The sequence below is a fragment of the Rousettus aegyptiacus genome, unplaced genomic scaffold, assembly GCF_014176215.1.
Source record: "Rousettus aegyptiacus isolate mRouAeg1 unplaced genomic scaffold, mRouAeg1.p scaffold_m13_p_12, whole genome shotgun sequence".
NCBI classification, from domain to species: Eukaryota; Metazoa; Chordata; class Mammalia; order Chiroptera; family Pteropodidae; genus Rousettus; species Rousettus aegyptiacus.
The window spans coordinates 54,119,901-54,140,259 of NW_023416287.1; the positions used below are offsets into that span (position 1 = coordinate 54,119,901).

The 20,359-nt window shown below is 35.1% G+C and overlaps 1 pseudogene; it reads right to left on the bottom strand.

Annotated features, from left to right (window-relative positions):
- The window catches only part of LOC107516978, a 29,897-nt pseudogene extending 25,205 nt beyond the window's left edge, over positions 1 to 4,692 (bottom strand).
- Between the last annotated feature and the right edge of the window lie 15,667 nt (positions 4,693 to 20,359).

The following is a 20,359-nucleotide window of genomic DNA, read 5'->3' on the forward strand; positions in this document are numbered from 1 at the left end:
ATTTTTGGACAGTCTTTGGTCAGGGAAGGAAGGTAGGACCCTAGTGTTGGACTTACAGAGGTATTGGGCAAGAAATGAGTCACAGACCTAACACCGAATAATAAAATAATGTAATCCAGCTACCAGAAGAAAGATATGTAATCCAAAAACATATTTTTGAGCGTCTATTCTTTAGCAGGTACCGCTTAAATTACTGAATAGGCAAATGACTATTTTGGAAGCTTACCTTTTAGTGAGTAGACAGAAATTAAATGAATCCATGAAATATTTAGCATTTTAAATGGTGGTAAGTACTATAGTGAAAAACAGAAGGAGATAGAGGGTCATGGGAGAGATGTGTTTACAACTTTAATGGTGTGATTAGGAAATCCTCACTGAAAAGGTGATATTTGAGAAGAATACAAGGTTAGAGAGTGACAAGCTTTGAGGCAGATAATGCTGAGCTTCTTTTGGAATTTTTAACAATTATCTGACTATAGATAGTATTAGTCTCAGGGTCTGGAATAGTGATGAACCTTGAATTTCTTAAGTGGTCTCAGTTTTGGAGATTAGAAACCCTGGTTCGTGAAGTTGAGATATCTTGTTTATATCTTAGCAACAAGTATAAGAAAGTGAAAGGATTTAGGAGTCCATTCAAGGCTCTGCATCTGTCCAGGTTAGGAACTGATATCTCTAGGAAGTGAGGAACCTGGAAAAAGGCAACACTAGGTAGATCAGTAAAATTTAAATTGGTAACTGGGATGAGGGGATGGCTAAATCAGACAGGCTAGAAGCAAAATGGGTAATAGAGCATCTGCAGAGATAGATTCCTATGTTGAACTTCAAAAGTACCATTTAGGCTGATCTGTTAGCTCCATCTCCTAGATAGAAATTTCTGGATAGTAAAAGACATATGTAAGGTGAATTTTTTGATACTCATGGGTTAATATAATTATCTCCTATGGAAGAACCACATGTTTGAGTCTGACTTGAATAGAGTTGCCAGATAAGGTATAGGATGCCCAGATAAATTCGGATTTCAGATAAACAATGAAAAATCTTTTGGTATAAATATATTCCAAATATTACACCAAGCATACTTTAGTAAGTATATCTGTACTAAAAATGTATTTGTAATTTTTCTGAAATTTGAATTTAACTGAGCATTCTAAATTTTTATTTGTTAAATCAAGATTTGAAACTCTTCTGGAGGTCCAAACCCCATGTCGGTCAGCCTTTGAGGTATGTGGTAGAAACCAAGACCTCCTTCCTCTTAGGCTGCATTTGGTTCTTAGCAATATTAGCATCCTTCATATCTGAGGTTCTAAAAGGGATACTTAAGGACTTTTTAGAAAACTCTGCTATTCATAGCAGTAGTGTAAGTAACTGGGTAGTGATGAATTATACTCTCGTAGAGCAGTGTTTAAACTTTTAATACTACAGAAATGATATAGAAAATATAAAATCAGAGTGGTGCTAGGAGTCCTGAGCCACATCTATGGATGTCTCCTTTATCTTCTGTGGTGGCTCCTATACCATGTCTGTGGAAATCTGGGACTCCTTTGTACCCACATGGAAAACCACTGTTTAGTACCAGGAATTGGCTAAAAAGATTATATAAGTCATTAAAAAAAAAATCCCCCTTCCCCATTGTGTTTGACATCAAACATTCTGAGTATGCAGGTGGGAATAAGGGAATTTAAAGGGATGAGATAATTTTTTTTCTGAATAAAAGGGTTTTAAATGGGATATATTTCTAATGGTGAGATTGTTTGGAAAAAGTGTATTAACTTGGCAAGGAAGAGTTCTATCTCCTATCTCCTCCTCATATATACTTTTTTTTTTTTTTTTTTGCTTGATAATTCTTATCATAATGTCTATTATATTTTTTCCATGGGAAATTAGACCCTATTTTATTCCTGGCATAAAAGATAAAACATGCCTATTTATTTAATTTTGATTAAATTTTCACCAGTTTTGAAGATATGCAGATAATTACTTCAAGAGTCATAGGTCAATTAAGAATATTGAAGCACATCCAAGCAATATGCATGGCAGCAATTTTCATATAAATTTCTGTCAGTTCTTTTATTTTTGTTGTTGGATAATTTAACAACCATATGAGCACATTCAATTATAGTTGGCTTCAGAATGGGCATGGCCATGCAGAAAATGCCATCTCGAGAGTTCATATTTATAGTGTGATTTTTAGAATTCACTTTGAGAATAATTTGTTAAAATCAAGTATACTTCCACATGAGGGACATCGTCTTTATTTCTAACTTATTTTAAAGTTAAAATGCTATATGGCATTGTATCTTGAAGTGCCCCTTACATATGGCTTCTGTGTTATTACTGATAACAATGCTTTGTTCTTCTCTTCTTCCTCTTATTTCTCAATATATGTTTTCTTCATTCTTTCCTTAATTTTATTTTTCTCAGTTTCTGTACCACCTTCTTTGACCATTTTGTTCATATCTGTGACTTCTCACTGGTCAAATCCTACCTCTGAGCTCTGGCTTTCATTTCTAGCTGATTGTTAGACATCTTTCTCACAGATGACCCTCAGGTCTAGTAACAAGATAATTTATTACCCAGCTCTCTAAACCTCTTCTGCCTCTGTGTTCAGCAACACAGTTAATGACTCCAGCATTCAAAATAATAATAAAATCTTCTATTTCTTTGTCCTGGCCACTACCTTATATCAGGCTCTAACTGCCTTTGATATAAACTATATCAGTAATTTCTTAAGATTTTTCTTCCCTGTGATTCTTAGCTATTTTTTTTTTTTTTCATTTTAGAATCAGCTTTCTAAAGCCTGGCTAATTGGAATAAATTGAGTATTACAAATCCTCAGTGTCCTCCCCCTATTCCCACTAGCATTTTCTAATTAAAAACCAGATTCTTGTCCTTCAAGGCTCTTTCCAACTTGATTTCAAGTTTAAATTGTAGATTGATCTGCCACCTCTATAGTCACCTCAGGCTCCTGCCACAATCTGCCAAATGTAAAAATTCTGTGTGTCTGTGCCACTGATTATTCTATTACATCCATTTCCTCATTTTTCTTCACAAAAATCTTACAATGCAGACCTCTAAGCAAAACGTAATGTGCAAAGGAATGACTGGTAAAGTTTAATTAAGTTTAAATAAGTATTAAAGTTTCTCCTTGGTGTGCCCTTGTGGAGCACTAGTATTTGCTAATGGGCCTCAGTAAGTAATTCCCTTATCAGAGTTGGAGGTCATGTATAAATTTTCTCTTAGTGAGTGGAAGGCATTACTTAGCCAAAGGCCTAGTTTAAATGGTTCATTTCTTCACTCATTCTTTCTTTATTTTATATTTATTCTACAACTCTTCATCGAATACCCACTATGTGCTGTATACTGTTCTAGGTACTGAAGGAAAAACTAACAAGCAAAACTAATATGGTAACTGCCCTTTTGGAGTTTATAGATTAGTTGGAAAACAGTTTAGTGAAAATAATAAAATAAAAGTCAATGATATCTGTGTCAAGTGCTAAGAAGAGCTGCTTATTCTGGTCAAGAATATAGTAGGTAAATGCTGTGCTTGCCTCCTCTCATCACCATATCAAAATTACAACTAAACTATAGAACAACCATCATTGAGAATCACCTGAACTCTAGATGAACAGAATTCCTACAAATAAGGACATACAAAAGAAGCCATCTAGAGACTGGTAAGAGGGGTGGAGATGTCGAACAGGATTGTCCTACACCTGCATGCAGCAGTTAAAAATCAGGAGGGACATCTCAGCTGTGGAGGTCCCCTTGGAGGATTGAAGAGTCCCAACCCCATACTGAGATCGCCATCCGAAGGTCTCAGCTTTCTAGTGCCAGGAAGAGAAGTTCTCATAACTTTTGGCTATTAAAACCAGTGGAGACTGCAGCTGAGTGAGACAGAGGGCAGCTAGAGTCATAAGTGTTCCTCTTAACGGGTCTGTGTGTGGACTTACTCATTGGAGGACTCACTTGCTCTGAGCTCCACAACTGGGGAGGCAGCTTGAGAGGCACCAGGGACATATGGAGAGAAAATGAATGTCTGGCTTAATGGCAAGGGCTGGAGGGGCACCTTTCTCTCAGACAGAAGTGTGGATAGAAGCCATGGTTCCTTTGTTGAGCCCTCTTCCCTCCCAGCGCAGACCCAGGCAGCCATCATATCTGAGTCTCCATCATCCTGGCTAATGCCAATTCGCCCTGCCCTGGTGATTCCCTGAGACCTCACTCACCCAACTTGTGGGCCCACCCAAGCCATTTCCAGTGTCTTTTCCATATGAATGGCCTATCTTGACTCAAGCAGCAGACTTTTCTAAAATCTCTCAAAGGTTCATGCTCCCAAAAGAAGAAGCATCTGATTTTGACACATTCTGTACCTTTTGCCAAGTAGCCCCAAGCCTGGCAATAGCCGTAGCCAGCCTTAGTTTGTGTCTTGGCATCTCAAGGCACCTTCGAGCCCAGCACAGGTGGCAGCCACCTGCACATTTCTTGTTGGCTCACATGAGGTGGCCCTGGGCAGGGCATAATCTGTGGCTGAACTTGGCCAAGAGGCACAATGGTTGGCTTATTGAGAGGGACCTCAATGGCCAGCTTCAGATCAAACAGCAGCACCACCCAGGGTCCAATTGGAGGACAATTCACCCAAAGGGCAAACAGGGCAGACACCAGAGCCTTACTAAGGTAAATTCTGCTCCACAGCATTAGCCCCTCACTGTCCAGTCCTCATAATGAATCAGCCCGAGGGTCAATACCTCATACTGATGTGCAAACAGCAACCAAGTCTCAACTGCAACAGAAGGGCACACAAAAATCACACAAGGGCACACATGGAGCACCTGGCTCAGGTGACCAGAGAGATTGCACGACTAGGTCCCATAGAACACCTACTATATAAAGCCACTCTACTAAGACCAGGAGATATAACAACTCTACCTAATACATAAAAGCAAATACAAGGAGGCAGCAAAAATGAGGAGACAAATAAACATGTCCCAAATGAAAGAACAGGACAAAGCTCCAGAAAAATAACTAAACAAAAGGGAGACAAGCAATCTACCAGAAGCAGAGTTCAAAACACTGGTTATAAGGATGCTCGATGAACTTAGGGGAAGAGTAGATGAACTCAGAAGAGAATTTTAGCAAAAAGATAGAAAACAAAAAGGAAATAGTCAGAAATGAAGAGTATATTAGCTTTTAAAAAAAGAATACATTAGAGGGAATCAACAGTAGATTAGATGAATCAGAGGATTGAATCAGCAATTTAGAAAATAAGGTAGTAGAAAACACTCAATCAGAACAGAAATAAGAAAAAAAGAATTAAAAAACATTTAAGGGACCTCTGGGACAAAATCCAGCCTATCAATATTTGCATCATAGGGGTACCAGAAGGAAAAGAGAGAGAACAAGAAATTGAAAATCTATTTGAAGAAATAATGTCAGAAAACTTTACTAACCTGGTGAAGGAAATAAACTTATAGGCCCAGGAACTGCAGAGTCCCAAACAAGGTGAACCCAAAGAAGGTTCAAGACACATCATAATTTAAATGTCAAATGTTAAACACAAAGAGAGAATCTTAAAAGCACCAAGAGAAAAGCAATTAATTATCTTTAAGGGAGCTCCCATAAGACTTTCAGCTGATTTCTCAACGGAAACTTTGTAGGTCAGAAGGGATTGGCAGGAAATATTCCAAGTGATATAAAGGACCTACAACTGAGATTGCTCTATCCGGTAAAGCTATCATTTAGAATTGAAGGACAAATAAAGAGCTTCGCAGACCAAAAACAAAAACAAAAACAAACAAAAAACCCAAACAAACAAACAAACAAACAAAAAACTAGGGTAGCAATATGTAAACCAGAAAAAAATAGACTTTAAAAGAAAAGTTATAACAAGAAACAAGGAAGGACCTAGTAATTTCACTTCTGGGTATTTATCCAAAGAAACCCAAAACAGTGCTTCAAAGGGACATGACATCCATATATTCACAGAAGTATTAGTTACAATAACCAAGATAAAGGCACCCTAGGTTTATCATTGGATGAATGGATAAAGAAGAGGTGATACATAAATACAATGGAATATTATTTAGCCATAAAAAAATGAGATCTTGCAATCAGCAACGACATGGATGAACCTACAAGGTATTGTGCTAAGTGGAGCAAGTCGGACAGAGAAAGACAAATGCCATATGATTTTACTTATATGTGGAATCTAAAGAACAAAATAATCAAACAAACAAAACAAAAAAAAACTCATAGATACAGAAAACATTTTAGGGATTGCTAGATGGGAGGAAGGTTGGGGTGGTAGTGAAGAAGGGAAGGAATTAAGAAGCACAAATTGATAGTTACAGAATATTCATGGGGATGTAAAATATAGCCTATAGAATAGTCGGTACTGTTGTAATAACTATGTATGGTGTCAGATTGGTACTAGACTGATCATTTTGTAATTTTTAGAAATGTCTAATCATTAGGGTATAAACCTGAAACTAATATAGTATGCCAACTGTAATTGAAAAATAAATAATATTATTTAAAAAAATAGGTGCCCAGTTTTATTGTAGTGTATCTGGAGTGCTGACCCAGCCTGGGGGTTCAAAGAAGTCTTCCCCAAAGAAATTATGAGTGGAGAGCAAAGAAGAGGAGGTATTCTTAAAAGACTTTATCCACATATTACACAGAGATGAATTTGGGGGAGAAAAACCCACTTCGAATATACTTAGCTACTATTTGAAAATGTACAGATTGTTAAATGTGGAAATTATATCCTCTGAATGTGTCTCTGAACATATAGAACTATGTTATGGCCAAAAGTGTCACTAAGAGATATCATAGTACTTTTAATAGGTGTGCTAAGGTGTAGATATCTTTACAGTGATATCAGGAATCCCACAAATAGCTTTCAGAGAAAGGTCAATATGTTTTGCTTTCCGAAAGTGTTTCTGAAGTGTTAGGCAAGAATAATTCTTGCTTCCTCAAGAGCACCTGGCTTGTTCATTGTTTACTCAACAGCTGCACAACAACTTGATCTTTTATTTTAGTTTTTAGTTCCCTTTTAACTCCAGAAATCAGAGTTAAGTATTAATCACGCTCCATATGTATTATCATTATTATCAGTGTGTTAAATGTCTTATTTTATTTTATATTTTCCTCCATCTTCTTTGATTCCTCCTATTTTACTGCCTATCCTACACATCTCTTTAAATATGCATGTGTTTTATCAATGTGCCAAAACATGATCTTGTGTCCACCTCAACTTGCTGTTCTTCATTTCTAGTCTCACAAATCAGAACTCTGCTGTTGGGTGTCAGTGGTCTCATTGCCCACGTTTTTCTGGACTCTACTCTTCCCTCTACCTACACTGCCACTACTTGGTTCAGATATTTGCTATTTATTTTCTGCTCTATTGTAACTTATCTCCCTAAGTGTTCTTCCTAACTCTAGTTTTATAGTATCAGAATGACTTGTCTAAAACAGGTATCTAATCTTATCAGTCCTTTGCTTAAACTCAGGGCTCTCAGATTTCTGGTGAAAGTCCTTAGAATGGTATTAAGGCTCCTCATAGTCTGACCTCTGTCTGCAATTCTGGCATCACTGTACCATAAGCACTCATTTTGCCTCTGTATTGAGCCACTTGGCAGTCACCCATATGTACATCTTTTTTCTTTACCTCTGTGCCTTAGTACATGGTGTTCAAAAGGCAAAGATGATCAGAAAAATATATTCCAAATAGAGAATCCAGTAAAAAAGCAAAGCACAGAGGAGAGGCAAGGTAAATAATGTTTAAGTTAGTATTTATACAGAGTAAAAGAAATAATCAAAGAATTGTGTATTTTAAACTACTTTTGTAAGAAGAAGCCAGTAGACCAGTTAGGGTGAGGGTATAGTTTCTACATGAGAGGATTAGAAAAATGAAGGAATTTGGGAGGATAAAAGAGAACTATTGAAGTTTTTTGGAAAGGGGAATGACTTGAACAGAATTGTTTGTTTAATGTGTCATGTAGATTGGGCTCCATGGAAAAGGCACTGCAAGCTGAGCTGATAGGTTTAGGAGTCTGTTGGGATAGTTTGAGGTGGTCTTTACCACCACTGATTAGAAAATAACCAGGAGCTTATCCTAAGAGATGGTAATGTAGTGTGTTTTCACATCCCATTGAATACTTATTTGAGATTTCCCCCCCTTTAAAGTGCATAAATTTGAAAACTTTCTATTATTTATCCAGTATATGAGTGCAAACATTATAAATCGAATGGAAATTTATCACTTAATTTTAAATTGGTATATATTTAATTATATGTTGTTTAATCCACACACGTAACAGATCCATTGGTTACAGCGACAAAGCATTAGGAATTGATATATTTAAGAATATAATGAAGAGCATGAAATTTAATGAATTTGCAAACAATTTAAAATAATTTGTGACAAATCTTCAATTTGGCAACGAACTAATAAAAATTCTTATACAGTGTAGTAGGATATTGCTAAAAAAAGTACAATAATAATCATATTGCTTTTATGATTTCATTGATTGGGAATGAAGTCCATTTCCAACCTCAGTGTGTTACTTGTCCATTGCATCTTTAGACATTTATCTTTCATCTTATTATTTATAGTGAAAACTCGAAAATACAAAAATAATCCAGTTGAATTTTATAAATGCAAGGATTTCAAATAATGAAATCATTTTAAAATTTATTTTTCATATTGAAACATGTGGTCAAATTTTAATGAATGCATATTTTAATATATGCTCCCAACCTAATTGTTAGCAGAACTCTTAGAAGTAAGTAATGAACTCACTTTTGATTTAGTTCCCCTGAACTGAGTTCAGAAACAGCCTTGGTCTAACCCACAGTTGGCTAGGTTTACACCCAAGTGTGACTTTATGTCTTGGACTGTGGTCCTATGTGGTAGGTTGATAATCTTGAGAAAGATGTGTAACTATGGGTCAGGGTAACATTCAAGTAGCCTATCTGCAACAGTGCTATGCCTCCAACTTTGATATTCCTGGAGAAAGAGTGATCTTCCAGAAGGTGTGATATGACTCTTGCTTAATCCAATACTATCAGCCAACCTGGGCTCCCAGCTGGGTACCCTACTCTAGAGGGTGTTGCTAATTACTCTGCTGTGTATATTGGCTGTGCTGGCTTCCTTCAGTTCCTTTTGCTGTGGACGCTCTGTTTGATCCATCAATGTGGTAGCAGGATCTAGCCGTCCTGTCAACCGTAGTATGCTGTGGGCAATAAAGCAGCTGGGTGTCACTATGTCATTTAAAAACATTTGGGTTGAATCATGCTCTTTCTTATATAATTAGCTTAAAATAAATTTAGTGGTGTGTGTCAGTTGTTAAATGATAATCAAGATTTGTCTTCATATTTTGGAATTTTAATACATTAATAATATATTCATTTAAAATAAAATGTGCATTTTTATTTAAAATAGCTTATATGCTAAGCAGAAGTGTATTGATGTAAGAAACGTCCAAACTTGTGGAGAATTTTTATAAGAATTTATTTGAGCCAAGCTGATGATAACTGCTTGGAAGCAAGATCTTAAATGCTCCAGAGAATGACAGTTCTGCAATTTTTAAAATGCATTTGAAAATAAGAACAGGACCTAGGGAAGATTACATGAAAGTGGGATAAAGCAAGGTTAGAATTGGATTACAGGATAGTTAACAAGATATGTGCTCTCTTGAGGGTGGTTATGTTTATTTGAAAGGTGTGTTAACCTAGACGCAAACAAACAAACAAACAAATGGATATGGCTTGTCTAAGGCAAAAGATAAACCTTTTACTAAAAAAGTTATATACCTGGGATGTGACTACCCACCATAACCTGCCTAGTTAGGAATTTACAATCAGATCACCCTGTGAGTTTACTTTCCATGGAATCATCTTTACAATCCATAAGTGATTATTTGTAGTTCCTGTGAGGCTGGACAAAAATTATTTAGGAATGTGAGAATGTTATTAATTCAAAAAGCTGAGAAATGCTGGCTAAAGGGAACAGCAATGCTGTGTTCAGCTAGGCTGTTCTTGGTGGGAAATAAAAGGAGAACATGGAGACAAGAGACCTTTTCCACACTACCAAATTTCATAAATATTTAATGAAACACCCACGGGATGATCTTGCACAGTAATTAGTAAGATTAGACTCCAAAATTCTTTCATATGTTTTTTCTTTTGTACAGAAGTAGTATTAATTAATTGTAAAATTGTCATTGTGTGCTCAGTCCAGTGCAAACACAGTAAAATGTTGCTCTTACAAATTCAGTGTGCCTGCTGTCCTAATGTGATTTCAATTTCAGGAAACTTGGCAGAAATTACTGGCAATGATATAATATTATTGATGTCCATTATAATAAATTATTTGCACCAAAGCTAAATATATACCCAATTTTATGCTTTTATATACTTTAATATTTTATAAGAGCATATGAAAATTTTGAAAATATCATTTTAAAATAAGAATAAAATGAAGACACTGGCTAACAAAAGAATGTCTCGCAAAGTTAAACTTTATTTTTCAGGTTCAATAAATTGGCTTTATGAAGTAGAAAGATCATAAATTGGTAACTCCACCTCTCTGAGGACCTTAGAGTTGAATCAATAAATGTAACATTTTCACACTTTTGCTTCACCGAGAATTAGAGATTGTATTTAAAATATTCTTAGAACAATTATACTCCTCTTCCAGGAAATAAGACCTAGCGTGTAGAAAACATTGCAGCTGATGTTCAGTCCCCAAAAGTAAAAATCTCTCACTAAGGAGTGACATGAGATATAGCTCCTGAGGAGCAAAAATCAAAATTTTCTATTTAAGACTGGAGAATGTGCATTGGGTACTGTGATAGTGGAAAGAGGACAGCAGCTGATAACTAAGTATTTTTATCACAAAATGTACCTGTCAGAGATGGGCAGAGAAGTGTCAAACTCTTTAAAAGCATTAGCTACTCAAAATTAACATCCTTCTAATCTGCAGAAAGGAATAGAGGCTTGGTTTCATCTTTCCAAATAGGATATTATCCCTTATAGGAGATTACAAAATTCAGAATCAATCTGGGAACAAACCGTAGCTTGTAGTCTCAGGGGAAAAAAGGGGGGTGGGCAGAATATTTTCAGCCCCTCTGAAATTAGGTGGAATGAAATGCACCTTGTAATAGAATAATTTTTTAGATCCACAGCAATTCTTCATAAGTTTACCCCTTTATCTAATGTACCATCTTGGCCAGAGAAATGCTTTTACTTCAATCATTCTTTCATGTTTCCTACTTCACTCTCTTCCACTCAAAAAGTTTGTTTGACACACTGATGCCATTCCTATCTTTTTTCTCAATCTCTTACCACATTAATCATTAAGAACCTTATAGTTATGCACTACATACCAATGAATTCAGTGGGAGTTGGACAACATAGGCAACAGTGGTCCCATAAGGTGATAGTGAGCTGAACAGTGGGTGTTGGACAACATAGGCAATAGTGGTCCCATAAGGCGATAGTGAGCTGAAAAATGCTTTTGCCTAGTGGTGTCAGAGCTGTCATAACGTCATAGCATAATGCATTACTCATATGTTTGTGGTGATCAGGTGTAAACAAAGCTATGGGGGTACTAGTTGTATAAAAGTTTATCACATACATCATATACAGTACAGGCTTACCTCGTTTTATTGTGCTTTGCTTTTTTGAGCTTCACAGATAGTGTGTTTTTACAAATTGAGGGTTTGTGGCAACCCTGCACTGAGCAAGTCTATCTGTGGCATTTCTCCAACAGCATTTGCTCACTTCATGTCTCTGTCACATGTTGGTGATCCTACAATATTTCAAACCTTTTACATTATTGTTATATTTGTATGATAATCTGTGATCAGCAATCTTTGAAGTTATTATAATGATTTCAGGGCACCATGAACCACACCCATAAGCTGGCGAACCTAATAGACAAATGTGTGTGTTCTGACTACCCCACTGGCCTTTCCCTCTCCCTCTCCTTGGGCCTCTCTATTTCCTGAGACACAGCAATGTTGAAATTAGGCCTATTAGTAATCCTGTAATGTCCTGTAAGTGTTCAAGTGAAGGAAGAGTTGCATACTTACTCCTGATGCTGTGGAAATCATTGAAATGACAACAAAGGATTTAGAATATTACATAGACTTAGCTGATACAGCAGCAACAGAGTTTGAGAAGATTGACTCCAATTTTGAAAGAATTTCTACTGTGGGTAAAATGCTATCAAACAGCATGTTACAAAGAAATTGTGAAAAGAAAGGAATTGATATGGGAAATTTCATTGTTATATTATTTTAAGAAGTTGCCGCAGCCACGTCAATTTTCAGCAGTGACCACCCTGATTAGTCAGCAACCATCAACATTGAAATGAAATCCTACACCAGCCAAAAGATTATGACTGAAGCTTCAGATGATTTTTAGCAATAAAGTATTTATTACTTAAGGCATGTACACTGTTTTTTTTAGACATAATACTATTGCACTTAATAGAATACAGTATAGCATAAACATACCTTTTCCCATGCACTACACTGAGAAACCAAAAAATTTTTATTACTCACTTTATTGTGAAATTTGCTTATTGTGGTGGTCTGGAACTTAACCCTTAATATCTTCAAGTATGCCTGTACATGATACTTGATAATGGCCATAAACAACTATGTTACTGGTTTATGTATTTACTAGACTATACTTTTTATTGTTATTTTATATTGTTCTCTTTCTACTTATGAAAAAAAAAGGTTGCTGTATAACAGTATGCTGTTACGCCAACAGCAGCCTAATACACCTTGTGTTTGCTGAGTTCTTGATTGCATAATTTTTCTCTTGTGCTTTAATCTTGTGTTGTTTTGTATAGCAACATGCTGTATAAATGTATAGCCCAGGAGCAATAGGCCATACCATATTGCCTACAAGTATAGTAGGCAATCCCACCTACATTTGCGTAAGTGCACGCTATGATGTTTGCATAACTACAGACTGGCCTAACGGTGCCTTTTTCAGAACTTATCCCCATTGTTAAGCAGTGCATGATCGTATGTACATCAGATGGCTATAATGTTAATTGGATTTTTAATCAACATGATAGATTGATCTCCCTTGACTGATTGCTCACACTGAAAACAGAAATACTAGGTATAATATTTTAAAATATGTATTAAAACCATGAAAATAAATATAAAAGACATAATGAAGTTAAAAAGCAAGATAGGAAGATTTGTAGGTGCCAGAAATGAAGTAGGACTCTTTAGTGGTGAAAGGGGTTTGAATCTGCATGGTATATGTCTTGGTTCTGGGGGGAACATTTAAGAGACTAGAAAGCTTTGCTCACCAGTTTGGCATTATGACTGAAAGTGAGCTGTCCGCTCTAGGCTGGTAGTATGCAAAAAGACACTGAAACACAAAGACTTCCATGTGTGAGGGCCACATCTGTAAGCGTTTTATCATTTTTATCAGGGCCCTATTTTGGGGACTCCCAATAGATTTGATCTTGCAATCTCAGTATCAACTCCAAAAGAGCTTCCAGAAAATTTTATTTTTCTTTTATTCCCTGAGATATGCCATTTAACTTGAGATGTCTTTAAACCTTTTTTGAAAATTTTCAGCTCTAACCCTATCAAAACCTCTTCTTGGACAATCTGTGGCCATTATCACTTCAAATATTATTTCTGCCCAGTTTTTTTTCCCACTTTTGGGCCTTTGATTATATATATGTTGGATTTTTTCACTACGTCCCTTTTTCACTTATACTATTTTTCTTTATTTTTCATTATCTTAGCTCTCTTTATATCTGCTTATGTATTTTTGTTGACCTATTTTCCAGGTTTAATATTTTTCCTTTTGTATGTCTGATGTGTTGATAATCATATTCACTGAGTTCTTAAGCTTATTAGTTCTTAATATAGTTGTTAATTTTTTCATGCCTAGATTGTTTGATTGTTTTTCCAGTTATCTTGGAAAAATCTCCATCTTGTCGTTTATTATCTTAGAATTTTAATTACAGATTTGTAAAACTCTCTGATAATTCCAATAACTATGTCATCACTGAGTCTGTTTTTATTGCTTATTTTTTCTTTGAATGATCTTCCTTGGCGTGCCTGGTACTTTTTATTGAATGTCGGACATTGTATATGATACACTGTAGAGGCTTCAGATAATGTTGTCTTTCTTCAGTGAAGAGGAATCTCTTAGATAAGGCAATGTGGTGCTAGATCATCATCTTAATCCAATCAAGGACTAAGCTGACTAGAGACTGAGTTGGAGCTTTTTGTTGTTATTACTACTTTTTTTAATGTCTGTTTATGTCTGATTTGCCCTCACTCTAGGGTTTTAGCCTACCAGACTCAATACAGTCTTTGGTGTATTTTGTTAAGGGCCTACTGACTTCTACAAAAAAGACCAAAGATCAAATTAAACCTACCTTATAGAAGGGATCTGCTTGTTAGAAACCTCTTCTCCCTTCTTCCCCAACACTTGCCACCTTCACCAGGTGTTCGTAATAACCTCTAAACCTTAATTGAACATTTGAATCAAATGGGTAGCTTTTTAACTTACACAACCTCAGGTTACTCCCAAGACCAATTAAACAGAACCTCTTGAGATAGAACCTCAAGCTCTCCAGGTAATCCTAAAGTGCAGTCAAGCTTGAGTGTGGCTTTTGTGGACTTCCAAAGTAACCATGGTGGGATTGGTTTCTGCTGAGTCAGGTGAAATAGAACATAGTCACCTATTAAAATACTTTTTGTTGTGTGTCCTTAAAGCTCTTCTACTTGTTTTGTTTTACTCTTCAGTTCTTGCCAATTTTATTTGCTTAATAAATACTTACTCAATACACATTTTCGCCAACACCATGCTACAAGGGAATACATCTATTAAACAAGATTGTCTTTTTTTTTAAGTTTCTTATAATATAATGGGTGGAGATGGACTCATAAGTAGAGAACTCATAGTGTGAGAAGTGGTATGATAGGAATAGGAACCTGATCTAGTCTTCAGGAATAATAATAGGCCTCCTGGAGAAGATATCTTGAGGAAGATGGAGTAATTCGGGCAAAAAATAAGGTGGGAAGGGGAGACAATGGTACAGATAAAGGGAACGGTATAGGCAAATCCTTGAGGCAAAAAATACAAGGCACACTTAAGAAATTATACATTCCCATGACCGTATATTTGTTCTTCCCTTGCAGTTACTGCCATATGAAGAGTTATTTTCTTATTTCATTGGCTTCATGCATCTCACTTGTTCTTTGTGTTTCTCTAGATTTTTATAATCGATCTGGATTTTGAATGAATCAGTTTAGGCTGATCTTTCTTTCTCTTTTTTTTTTTTTTTGCATATGATTGTCTGATTCGCCATTTAGATATGTGTTTTAATTTTCACCAATAGCACTATCCTAGGTAACTTATCTGTTCACATGTGGCTATTTGAAATTATTCCTAATCATTAGTACAACAGAAATTAAGCACTTACTGTGTGCTGCACATATTTGTAAGATACAGTAGTGATATAACAGAAAACCAAATTTTATAGGCTTAAAAGCATTTCCACCTTAAGAAACCATGAAAGCAGCCAGAGTGGTGCAGAAAATACCTTTTCAAAAGAGATGGTGAAAGCCATGTCACTCAGCAAAGCCCACCCTAAATACAATACGCAGGTGCCAGAAACACAGGAATCAAAGGGGAACTGTATGTTAAAAGGGTTTAAAAATGGTGGATGAAAAGACATTGAATTGAGCAGCTAATATTACAGATTTGCATAATATGCAAAAAAAGAAAAGAAAAAGAAAAGAAAAGAAAAGAAAAGAAAAGAAAAGAAAAGAAAGGTAAAGAAAAGAAAAGAAAAGAATAGGCAGTTATTCCTCAATGTGATGGCCTGAGAGAGGAAATGGCATGCATAGGTGCGTGTTTCTCCCAAATAGGGAAAGCACAGTGCCATAATAACCTACTGATGGCAGTTTTTCCTAAGTGAGTTTGTTTCTAGAAAAGCTCATTGTTTCTAGAAAAGTCTGTCATCCTGGCTAGGCTGAAATAAGAAAATGTTCTATATTTATCTTTCTGCCCTCAGGTACTATGAGTGTGTGTAGTGGGTTTTGCAACATCGAAGATTTTGCCTGGTAAACTGCTCTAAGAGGGCAGGGAAAGCTGTATTTTTTAAGTTTGGTGGGTGTTGGGTATAAAACATATAGTTTTGTATGTCTATCAACTTTTTAGATATTTTCAAAACAGGATGCATGGGAAACTAATTTTAATTCTGAGGTCCTGGGAACCACACACTTTCTTGGGGGGATAATAACCGAGGCAGCAGCTATTGAAGAAACCCAGGTTCAGAATAAGACGCCTGTCTGCGACTGAGAAGAATAAAAACTTTAAAAATAATGATTATAGGACTTTAACTTGAGAACTTTACATTTTAGTTTCTTTAAACTTGTACTTATAAAGGCAAAAAAAATATTTTGTACTATAGTGACTTTGGACATTAAACTCACAGAAGCAAGGCAATTTGATTTTGAATTGAATACTTTAGACTTTAAATCCTGTGAACTTTAACTTGTAAGGAAATTTAATTTGGGACATTAATATTTTTCTAGGAAACTTACAATAGAAGGTAATTTGTATTCAAATTTATGACTTCTATATGTGTCAGCATTTTTTAAATGGCATATCTTGATGTTTTTATTCAATCTCTTTGCAAAACTTTTGATAACTTGTGTTCGATGTGGCCATACATAATTTGGAATGAGAAATTTAAACATGATATGACCTTAGGGTTAATTTAATTGGTCATCATTTTTAGACCCTTCTAGGGCAAATGTAGTGCTATTTTTCAGCATTATCAGGAGGATCCACAAAACAACCATACATAATACTGGGGTAGAGGGTTCACAAAGGTGGTACAGAAATGCCATGATGGATTTCTGATCTGCTGTTAGAAAGAAGAAACTTCTTTCCTGGTTGCTCATAGCTTTGGTAGTTAAACCCAAATGGATTAACAGAACAAAGAGCTATAGATATTAGGAGAAAATAGTACTTCTCAACTTCTCAGGTCTCCATGTGGAGGGACTTCCCTAGAGTAATTTTCCTGACCTTTTTTTTTTCCCATGGAGCAGGAGGGAGGTTCGTGATAAGTGACTGACAACCATTGACTTAAGTTTCTTGATTGGACAGAGCTAATCTGTTACAGGGACTCTGTTTTCTCTTCTCTCTCTATCCCAGACTAGGCCTTTGCATTCTGCTCACTCAGACTTTTCTTCTAGTGACTTTCTCAAGCTTTAGATTTGCAGAGAGTGTTGGCAAGGCCTTTTTGTTCTCAGCATTAGGAAACATTCTCCAAATATTCATGTTGCTAGTGAAAGTGATATTTTGATATTTGCACTATTTTCATGTTTCAATGGATTTAGAACTTGAGCGGGAAAGAGAGGGGTGTTATGTATTTCACACACTGGGACCCCAACCCTAGACTTTGACTTTTCTGAGCCCTGGTCTTCAGGCTTGACTTCCTAACTTTATCCACTGCCTACAACTAGATCTTTTTGTTGTTGTTGTTCTATAGTATATCATCTGCCAATAGTCCTTATTACCATTCTAATGTCAGTAAAGTAGACATAATTATACTCTTTTAATTTGAAATGAAATTAATGAAAAGGTTACTTAGGAAATATTAACAATAAAGTGGAACAATGTATTGGGATCGATAGGTTGGATTTGAAAACATTCATATATTAGACACTGTATAGATAAAACATTCATCTATTTCGGTTGAGTTGTTCCAAAAGTTTTATATCATATGGTTGGAGTAAAAGAACATTGGTTTTACTTCCAACAACTGTGTGGTTGTAAATTCTCATATCTCTAATTTAAACCTGTTCTAGGAACCTGCCCACATGCTGAGGCTGTTGCTTTCTAGTTTGTTTTTGATTCGTTTCAATTGCTTTAAAAAAAATGTCTGCATCTAAACTTTATGGATAGCGAATTCCATATAAAATAAATATGGATAATGCTGTTTTGTCACTTCTTGTTTCCTTTAAACTAAAAAGCAAGTTTTTTTTTTTCATTTTGAGGAAAAATCACACCATTAGGTTTCAACATTCAAGAGAATTTTAAAAGTTGCTAAAAGGCACTTTGAATTTTTTCTCATTCACTATACACCGTTTGGGGAATACTGCAGCCTAAGATATTATTTTCTTGTAGTATATTTTTTAAACATCTCATTTCAATATGTTTTATAATTACATATTTTTATAGTCCTTAATTTATTTATTGCAATTTAAATAAAAGTATTGATGTATTAAAAAATAAGTAAAAACTCATGAATATATTTAATCCAGCTGATAATAATGGAAAATAAATTTAAGTAAAAACTAGTGATATAATTATAAGTGAACCTTTTTAAAATTTTTTTTCTATTGTTATTATGGACATCAGTTACTCATTTTCAGAAATATTTAATTTCTGAGTTTTCTTCTCCAAATTTTCAGCAGTGTTTCTTAAAACAGGATGCAAGTAGTCATTTTTATTTAAAATTTTTTTCTTTTGTTTTATATATTTATTTTTAAATTAATTAATAATTTTATGGTGTCATTGGTTAACAAAATCTCATAAGTTTCAGTTGGACATTTTAACAGTAAGGCACATATATATTTATATTGTGTGTTCACCTCCCAAAGTTAGATTTCTTTCTATCATCACATATTTGACCCCTTTTACCCTATCTACCTCCCTCCACCCTGTTTCCCCACCTCTCTGGTAACCAGTCTATAGTCCATGTCCATGAGTCTGTTAGTTTGTCCTGTTCTTTTGTTGCTTTTTGGTTTATATCCCACATTTAAGTGATATCATATGATTTTTAACTTTTTCTATCTGGCTTATTTTGCTTAGCATGATTATCTCAAGGTCTACCCAAGTAGTCATTTTTAAAAGAATGTTTCATTAGTCAGCTAACCACAGGCCTTTTGATCTGTTCTTGGAGGAGTGGCAAATAGACTTCATCTTTTGAAGTAACTATGCAGAGTTTACCTTTAAAGATAGAAAACATATTTCAAAGGCAAAGATAACACAAGAATTGGTAAATGTAATTCTCTACCCAAGGGAAACTAAAAGCTTGACAAGTCCTGTCAGCTACTAGTAATATTTTCAACTGGAAATACATATGAAGGAACCATGATTTCATCTAAGTCATGAACAAAGTTATCATTTATTTGGAAAACATAATTCTTTTGTTAAGTTTAATTATTGTATACTTGTCTTTGTAAACACAATGTCTAGTATATCTAAGATCAGGAAATGATTTTGTGTTCACAGTCTCAGATAAATATTACCCTCCTGATTTTTTTTTTTCATTTTAATGGGTTTTGAAATAATCATTGGAAAGTGGATCACATCTGTAATTGCCAAGATGAAATTTGGTCAAAGAAGCTGTTTAGCTTTCATCCTATAATCAGAGTTTACAATCTGAAAAAATTGCTGGATGAGTACTAATAAAAACCACCAACAGAGTTCAAACATCCATTTAATGCATGAGTCCATTTGGAGAAAGATCAGTTTATCAGGCGGTAGGTTAATGTTGAATATTGTGTATACACACCCACACCCATTCGCTGTCTTTATTTTTTCTCCTTGAAACTATGACATATCCTTGAAATATTGCATCACCATTTTCCATTATTTTTGGAAATATTTGAAGACCGAAGCACATGAGAGTGGCCACTGCACTTCCAGTTTGAACAAATTAGAATGAACATGCCTTTCTTAGCTCTACATCACTGTAAAAAAGAGATAAGAACTGTTTTTGGTAAACTTTTTCATTTAAATATAACATAGTAACAGATATAGATAGAAATAATAGATAACATTTATTTAGAGGGCTGCTGAGATAAGAGTGATAAACTTCTGAAAACAAGCAATCCTTTTAAATAAAAAATTAGTAAATTAAGTGCTGCAAGAAATTTAATTCACATTGGGTTAAGTAATGATGGTAAATATAACAGAAATGATTGCTGATGCTTTTGGGTCAAATGGATCTGAGTCCAAATTGAAGCTCATCCAACTACTACTTGTGTGACCCCTGAGTAAGCTACTTAATTTTCTTTACTTCTCTTTCTTCATCTATAAAATAGGAATAGATTAAATATTTTTATTTCTTTCCATTGTGGAGCAAGAATTAAGACAATGCATATAAAATGTTTAGCACTGTGCTTGGAACAAAGCAAGAATTTAATGTTAACAAAAAATGATATGAACAACAATGATAAATGCCAGTAAAAGTAAGGAGCATTTAGGATTGGGAGGTTTCATGGGTGGCAAGATTCCAAGATAACAAGATAAGATGCGTATTAGTGATTCAGCGAAATGAATCTGG